General features: G+C 49.1%; 1 non-coding gene across 1 annotated transcript; it reads right to left on the bottom strand.

The window, feature by feature from the left end:
- Positions 1-295: 295 nt before the first annotated feature.
- On the bottom strand, positions 296-370 carry Trnas-cga (transfer RNA serine (anticodon CGA)). Its single transcript has one exon. It is a non-coding gene; the product is annotated as a tRNA-Ser (tRNA).
- Between the last annotated feature and the right edge of the window lie 8,182 nt (positions 371-8,552).

The raw sequence follows: 8,552 nt of genomic DNA, 5'->3' as shown, positions 1-8,552 counted from the left end.
AATTTCAGTCAACAAGTTCCTTCTCCGAGTACTAACGCATTTTACTGCCTCCCACTTCGAGAGAGAGTAAAGTTTCTTGCGATACAATAAATATGGGCTCGTTCCAAAAAATTTACTTGTTTATTTCCACCATGCGCTCTTCGAGAGTGGAGCGGTGGATACAGTCAGAAAGAGTCTTACACCATCCACTAAGCACTTACGTAAACTGCCAAGTAATTAAGTAATTCCAGAATGAGATTTTCACTCTGCAGCAGAGTGTGCGCTGATATGAAACTTCCTGGCAGATTAAAACTGTGTGCCCGACCGAGACTCGAACTCGGGACCTTTGCCTTTCGCGGGCAAGTGCTCTACCAACTGAGCTACCGAAGCACGACTCATGTCCGGTACTCACAGCTGTACTTCTGCCAGTATCCGTCTCCTACCTTCCAAACTTTACAGAAGCTCTCCTGCGAACCTTGCAGAACTAGCACTCCTGAAAGAAAGGATATTGCGGAGACATGGCTTAGCCACAGCCTGGGGGATGTTTCAATAATGAGATTTTCACTCTGCAGCGGAGTGTGCGCTGATATGAAACTTCCTGGCAGATTAAAGCTGTGTGCTTCTGTAAAGTTTGGAAGGTAGGAGATGAGGTACTGGCAGAAGTAAAGCTGTGAGTACCGGACCTGAGTCGTGCTTCGGTAGCTCAGTTGGTTGCCGGCCGCGGTGGTCTAGCGGTTCTAGGCGCGCAGTCCGGAACCGCGCGACTGCTACGGTCGCAGGTTCGAATCCTGCCTCGGGCATGGATGTGTATGTTGTTCTTAGGTTAAGTCGTCTTTCGGCACGCTAGCGGCACGGACGTCTTGTTTACGTCCTCGCCGCGCAGCTCGCTCGCGGAGTTGTTTACGTGATTCTGCCGTCTTAGCGCGCTATATTTCATTCGACAGAGAATGGCTTATGCCCACCGAAAATCGACACTGAAGATTAGCTTTGCACCTGAATATGCCCGACCAAAAGCACTGGAAATCGAACAGTTTATCAGAGATGAAGTCAAGATTGACTGCAACGATCTTGTTGGCATCCACCTTTCTATAGTGAGCAGTGTGGTATACGTGAAGTTGGTCAACGAAGACATATGTGAAAAAATTCTAGATGCAACTCGAAGTGGTCTTAAGTTCCGTCACTCTGATGGACACATCGGTGACGTAACTGTGGAACATGCGGGACTTGGACTGCGCACGATACGTGTTTTTGAACTCCCTTTCGAGGTGCCTTCAGAGGTAGTGGTATCTGCATTCCATCCATATGGAAAAGTGATTAGCCACACAGCTGAGAAGTGGGTTCAGTTCACTACATACCCGGTTCTCAATGGAGTACGGCAGATCCGCATAGAACTAACCAAACATGTGCCGTCCTACTTATATATTGGTGGCTGCCGTGCAATTATTATTTATGATGGACAGCCGAAGACATGCTCGGGATGTGGCAAAGAAGGACACCTCCGTTCCAGCTGTCTGCAGCGCAGAATCACACAGTTACCGCCTGGGGACCTGCCGGCCACGACCGCTCCGACGTCGCTACCGCTGACGTTTGTCGAAGCTCTCCATAGCGACCCCCGACCGCGAACACCACTGGCTCCTACTACTGGTACATCGTCGTCTCCGGTACTGCCTCAGGCTGTTGCGGACGGACCGACGCCCTTGCCTCCTCCTCCCGACGTGTGCAGTGGTGAGCAATCTCAAGGACAGGGGATGGCCCTTGACTCCATGATTGTGCCTACCGATGCTTTTGTGCCTGAACATCCGGATCCCCAGGCGTCTTCGGACACTGAAGATCACGTGCGCAAGCAACGGTCGCCGAAGAGACGTCGGAAACGGCGGATCGCCCCGTCTGACACCTGCAGGACGCAGTCTCAAGACGATGAAGATCAAAATTATCAAGTTGTTCCCCCGAAGGACGAATCCGTGGTGGAAGCACCAACTTGCACTCCGTCGGACGTACAACCATCCTTGCATGCACCAGGCGCTGTACCTATGGACGTCGAACAACAGCTGAGCCAGGACAACTCTTCCACCACCGACGTGACACTGCCTTCGGACTCTGCTGGTACTCCACTGGACGCACACCATCCACGCACCCTTGCGTGGTCTGACGATGTAGCCGACGAAACACCAACTAGTGAGACAGCCGCGAATGCCGCTGCTCCAGCCCACGACTCCTAATCGACAGGGTTACAGGATGGGGATGTGCAGCCTACTGGGACAACATTCTTGTTCGCTGCTGCTCTTCGTGCCTCCATGAGCGTCCCTGTAGTCCCAATTCTACGACAAGCTTACAGGATTGGCTCCATCAATGTCAACACCATTGGCACCCCTGTCAAACTACAATTGCTCCGTGATATGTTGAGGGCGTCGGACCTGGATGTTGCCCTTTTGCAGGAAGTTCGCCTGGCGACGTTTCCTAATGTCTATGGCTATGTTTCCTACCTCACGCCGTGTGCCGACGGTGGCAGTGGGACAGCTATTCTTTTAAAGGAAGGCATTGATGTAGATGACGTGATTTACCTACCATCGGCTAGGGGTCTTGCTGTGACTTTCCACGGTGTTCGAGTCATCAATGTTTACGCTCCCTCGGGCACGGCCAAGCGACGGGAGCGGTCGCGATTCTATTCAGAACAGATCGCTCCTTTGTTTGTTGGACGCTACGACCATATTGTTCTTGGCGGCGACTTCAATTGTGTGTTATCCCAAAAGGACCAACATCCCCATTTCACCACATGCCAGGAACTCAAGCTGATTGTGCATGAACTGAAACTCACCGATACTTGGGACCGCGTGCATGGCGATCGGCCTGGGTATACGTACGTCACCAGCCATTCAGCAAGTCGTCTTGACCGTGTCTATGTGTCCCCAGGACTCGTAACTGCCACGCTTGACGCTGAGTTATGGCCTACCGCCTTTTCCGACCATATCGCCTACATTTGCACTGTTTCGCTCCAGAGGCAGAAGGTGTGGCGCGGTCGAGGCCTGTGGAAGCTGAATGTGGCCCATCTCAAGGATCCGGAATGTAGGCAGGTCGTAGAGACGACGTGGAACAACTGTGTGAGACGCCTTCCAGCGTATCCTTCAACACTTCGGTGGTGGATCGACTGCGCCAAGCCTGCTTTACGTCGTTCTATGATGAATTACGGTCGCGATAAAATGTTATGGCACCGATATACCATGGAATACTATTTCACAATTCTCCGGGAACTCTCAAACCTTGCCCCCTCAGTTCAACGACAGGTTGAAATTCAACGTATTAAGGCGAAGATAATTTCTCTTATGCGTCACCGCCTTGAAGGCACAGTAGTACGCGCAAGATGTCACGAATGTGTACCAGGAGAGCTCCCGTCCATGCATCATGTTATCCGAGAGAAGCAGCGGTGTCGTAGAAAGTTGATCAACGCCCTTGACATGCCAGATGGTCGTCGATTGACGTCCCAAAATGACATCGTAAGAGCCTTCGTGGATCACTACAACGAGTTCTATGCGGCAGAGGACCGGAACGTGGCGGTAATGTCTGATGTCCTCCGTTCCTTGACAGATACCCTGGACGAGTCTGCTGCGGAGATTCTCACGGCGAGAATTACGGCTGATGACGTCGCCGATGCTCTTCATAAGGGTGCGGCAAACAAAGCCCCAGGTCCAGATGGGTTCCCGCTGGAGTTTTACCGCACATTTCATGACATCATGGGCTCACGCTGGACTGCGATGTGTGAAGAACTGATGAACCCTGACTTTCCTCTCCCACCCGAATTCGTAGAAGGCTTGCTTATCCCGGTCCCCAAGCCATCGGGAGGTCGAGGAGTGGAACATTATCGGCCGCTGACCATGTTAAATTGTGACTTCAAGATTTTTACCCGGATTCTTGGCGCTCGCATTGGGCGCGTCGTCCCTCAAGTTATCTCTCTGGATCAAACGTGCTTTGGAGGTGATAGTAACATTCAGACGGCACTCAGCGATTACCGTGACGTTATAGCCCTGACCATGACCTGTCGCAGTCGTGGTGCCTTAGTGACAGTGGACTTCGACCACGCCTTTGATAGAGTGAGTCATGACTTTCTCGAAAACGTACTCCGACGGATGGCCTTTCCCCACAGGTTTATACACCTCGTCTTGCGGCTTCTCCGAGGTGCCACGTCGCGGGTGCTGGTCAATGGCCGTGTGGCGGGCCCTATTAACGTCATGCGGTCGGTCCGTCAAGGATGTCCGCTGTCGATGCTGCTTTTCGCCATTGCCCTTGAGCCACTATTACACGGTTTGAGGAGCCGGTTGACAGGCATAACAATGAGGGGGACTTCTTTCATCTGCCGCGCCTATGCAGATGACTTGGTGTTCTTGGTTCTATCGGAGGATGAAGTGCGAGAGGCACTGGCGTGGATCAACCAGTACGGGGCTGCTGCGGGCAGCCGTGTGAACCTGACGAAATCTAGTGCTATGTCCATCGGTAGAGGCCTTCCAGCTGAGAGTGTGGCACCATTGCCATTAGTGGACAAGCTCAAATGTTTGGGGATCACCTTCACGCGTGATATACAGCGCACGATCTCATTTAACTACAAACGCCTGCTTCAAGCTATCCGCACGAACGTTCGTGGCAACCTCCTGAGAGCATTGGACATGTTACAAAGGGTGGATTTTGTTAACACTCATCTAGTCTCGCGACTACCCCATTTAGCACAGATTTTACCGATGCCAAAGGCAATGGCACACAGACTTCAGGCGGCGTTCGGCTACTTTGTTAGCGCGGGTCTTATCTTCAAAGTCCGCTACGACACGCTGACACTTCCTCCTCGAGATGGCGGCCTCGGCCTTGTCAACGTCCGAGCGAGAGCAGCTGCCCTTTATGTAAGTACGATGGTTAAATCGTGGATCCGCCGCCGAAACGGATTATCGGGAAGCCTGATTGATGAAGTGGCCCCTCCCTCTCGAGTGGCACCCGTTGCAGTAGCCCATATTTCTTCCCCTCTCTCACATATCCGGACCTTTTTCATCGAATACAGTTATGTCCATGCCGACTTGCCTAGTACCAGACCCCCTATGGCACGTGATGTTTACCGAATCATGATGAGAAATCACACTCGGAATGTTGTGGAAAGGCGATATCCTACGATCGCATGGCCCGTGGTATGGCGTTCTGTACACCATACATACCTAGACACGAGCGCACGTGCGACCTGGTATTTGGTCGTTAATGGAAAATACATGACACAACTTCGTCTACATGCCATAAAAATGACAGATTCGCCTCTGTGTCCTCGCTGTCAAACGCTTGATACGGACGAACATCGACTGATGTGTGGATCTTCTGCAGAGGTGTGGCAGCTGATTCAGAAGATGCTTGCCTTTCTTCTACGTACGACTCCCCATGCCATTACACCGAAATCTCTTCTGTTCCCAGATGAGACATACTTCCCAAGTACGAAGACCAACGCTGTGATCTGGATAAAAGGTCTCTCGATCTCTTATTTGTTCCATGAAGGTGATAAGAGTGTTCTTGATTTTTGGACATTCCTGCAAGATCGCTTTACTTTTCTCATGCACCATCCGCGATACCGTCAGTACTATGCCAACTTTTTGGGTAGTGCCTTCTTCGATCCCCCCTGCAGCTGGGGTGTCCCAGGTATGAGAAGATGACTTCAATGAGAGTGTGTAATACCAGGACTCAGTCCCATGTACCGGAAAATGCAATATTCTTCGTGAAGACGTGCCTGGAACATGCCTGACTGCCTTGGGATTCGGTGTGCGTCTACCCACAAGTTGGCGGGACGCGGATGCTGCTTTGTCTGTTCTGCCAGGAGGGCGTTTTCTTTAATTCCTATAATTCCCTTTCTATTTTATATGTTACTGATGGTAATTCCACATAATTTTTTTTTTCGCCTGGAGGGCGTCCTATGTGATATGAACAAATATATGTACAATAAATAAATTAATTCATAAAAAAAGCAAAAAATAAATAAAACATGAAAAAAAGGGGAAAAAACCGGATCAGGTGCAATAAGGTATTTTTTACTTTTTAAATCTTTACGAAATTATTTCGATCGTTCTCTTTAGTCACTTAATTGGCTTACATGTAATTTATTATTTCTAAAAAAAAAAAAAAAAAAAAAAGTTGGTAGAGCACTTGCCCGCGAAAAGCAGAGGTCCCGAGTTCGAGTCTCGGTCGGGCACACAGTTTTAATCTGCCAGGAAGTTTCGTTTTAATTAAGTAATTATTTATACGTAAATGGAGATTTACCTTGACATTTACGAGGGTTGCCCAGAAATTAATGCACCGCAGTTTTTTCTTCAACAATTCTTCACTGAAAATAATGACTATTACACACACTAAAGCATGACGTTTTATCTATAAACCCTATTTTTCCACGTAATCTCAGCTCTTTCTGTGACCTTCATCCAGTGCGAAACAAGGGCGTCTATGTCTTGGCGGTACTAATCCTTGTCCTCGTGGCGGGGCCAGTGCATCACTGTGTGAATCACCTCCTCATAGTCCTCAAAATGTCTTCCACGAACGGCATCCTTTAGTAGCTCAAACAAGTGGTAGTCCGAGGGGCCTAGGTCAGATGTGACAGCCATGGCTGGTCTGCCCGACCGTTGCAAATCGTGGCGCTCGGCCGAACAGCCTTCTGATGACTTCACCGTCCGTGCCCAGCGACTAACCGTACCTCTGTTGACAACAGCTGCTCCATAGATTTTGCACTAGCGTTTGTGAATATTCCCCACAGTTTCTTTCTCTGCAGTGAGAAATTCAATGACGGTTCGTTCCTTGAATGGTGCATCACCTATAGACGCCATTTTGAAACTGTCCTGCAGAAACGGTATCTGTCGGAAGTGACGGAAACTTGGCGAGCTTACTCAGGTGACTTCAAATAATACATACGTAACGTTTCGCATTCGTAGCATTGTTTTCAGCCGAGCGAAAAAATGCGGTGCGTCACTTTCTGGACAACCCTCGTAGTATGAAGTGTCGTGGGTGACGATGCAGATGTAGTCGAGTACGTGTTTGGAAAGCATAATCGGACAAACACGGCTTGTACACATTACACTTACGTACAGAAATTCTTTCAAACCATATGTGGCATACAGCAAACCAGTGCTTAACAGTATTGGTTAAAAACAGTCTTGGTTGCAAAGGTTTTACTGAGTTTGACGAAGGCGACGATGTATTCGACGATGCCCTTTGGCTAAACTGTATAAAGGATCTTTCTAAGAAATACCAAATTAAGATCAACCTAAAGATGCGTAAATAAGGCGAAACGCGTAGTTTAAAATAAAAAAAAACTAAAATTGCAACCAAGACTGTTTTTAACCAGTACTATACTTACATAGCTTTGAGTGAGATGCAGCTGTTACAGCTCTAAATTAAAGTTTGTTCTAGGGATCAGTATCCAGTTAAAGTTTTCTCAAGTTTTTTCTTGCTTGCAAGGCAAATGTCGGAAGTGGAAGTCTTCCCAAGTGGCAGACCCTCAACATCGTTTTGTTCCATTCGGACCTGGGACACCCCATACCGGAGAAGAACAGTGCCAGCATTAAACCTGGATAGTGGTATTCCACTGTGCTGCGAATTTTTCACTCCTTCACGATAGTATTACAGTTATACATTTTGAAATAATGTAGCAGACGTTTCAACCAGAAATATACACAGGAAATAGCCGACTCTGAGAACTTCGCCCACAGTGTTTACACTCCAGTGCAGTGCGACTTCGATTTTCCCTGTGCACTTCCACAGAAATGTGTACACACACTTACTCATCCGTGGACGCCCTGAGTTTTCCGGAACAGGTGAGGGAGTTTGCTCTGGCACCGCTGTTGCGTACCTCGTTACGGTACCAAAGGGAACTGGAAACTCGAAAAGGCGTCAGCTAGCTGCGGTCGCACGCGTGGTGCGCATCTGCAACGTTCATTTGTTTGAAGATGTCAGGAGGTTGCGGGCGCGGCTAGGATTGATGGGTCCAGATGTACGCCAGGCGCTGCACACGCCATACCTACGCGCTAGCTCGGTTCCTCCTAAAGGATCCTCTGTGGCTGGCGACGCATATCAGCGACCCACTCTGCCCGTCATTCATCCTAACACTAATATTTGGGCATACTTAGAACCGCGGCGGCTTCACTTACGACCCTGGTATCTTTGGTACTTTTATTACCCTCTATCACTGGGTGATGTCAGCGCCCGGTAGCTGAGTGGTCAGCGCCACAGACTGTCAATCCAAAGGGCCCGGGTTCGATTCCCGGCTGGGTCGGAGATTTTCTCCTAATCATCATCATTTCATCCCCATCGACGCCCAAGTCGCCGAAGTGGCGTCAAATCGAAAGACTTGCACCAGGCGAACGGTCTACCCGACGGGAGGCCCTCGTCACACGACATTTCATTTCATTTCACTGGGTGGTAATGAACTCATTCTTTAAAGTTCTGGACATTTTGCTTTAAAATCAACAAAAAGATAGTAGCTTTTCGCAAATTATCAATCATTATTAAGAAAACATACACACATTTTCTGTGTGCCTTTACTGGCTAACAGTGATCACCAGTGTTTTGAT

The sequence above is a fragment of the Schistocerca gregaria genome, chromosome 4, assembly GCF_023897955.1.
Source record: "Schistocerca gregaria isolate iqSchGreg1 chromosome 4, iqSchGreg1.2, whole genome shotgun sequence".
In the NCBI taxonomy this organism is placed as follows: Eukaryota; Metazoa; Arthropoda; class Insecta; order Orthoptera; family Acrididae; genus Schistocerca; species Schistocerca gregaria.
Note: the sequence above shows the minus strand (reverse complement) of the source record. Positions and strands in the feature narration are given on the sequence as shown.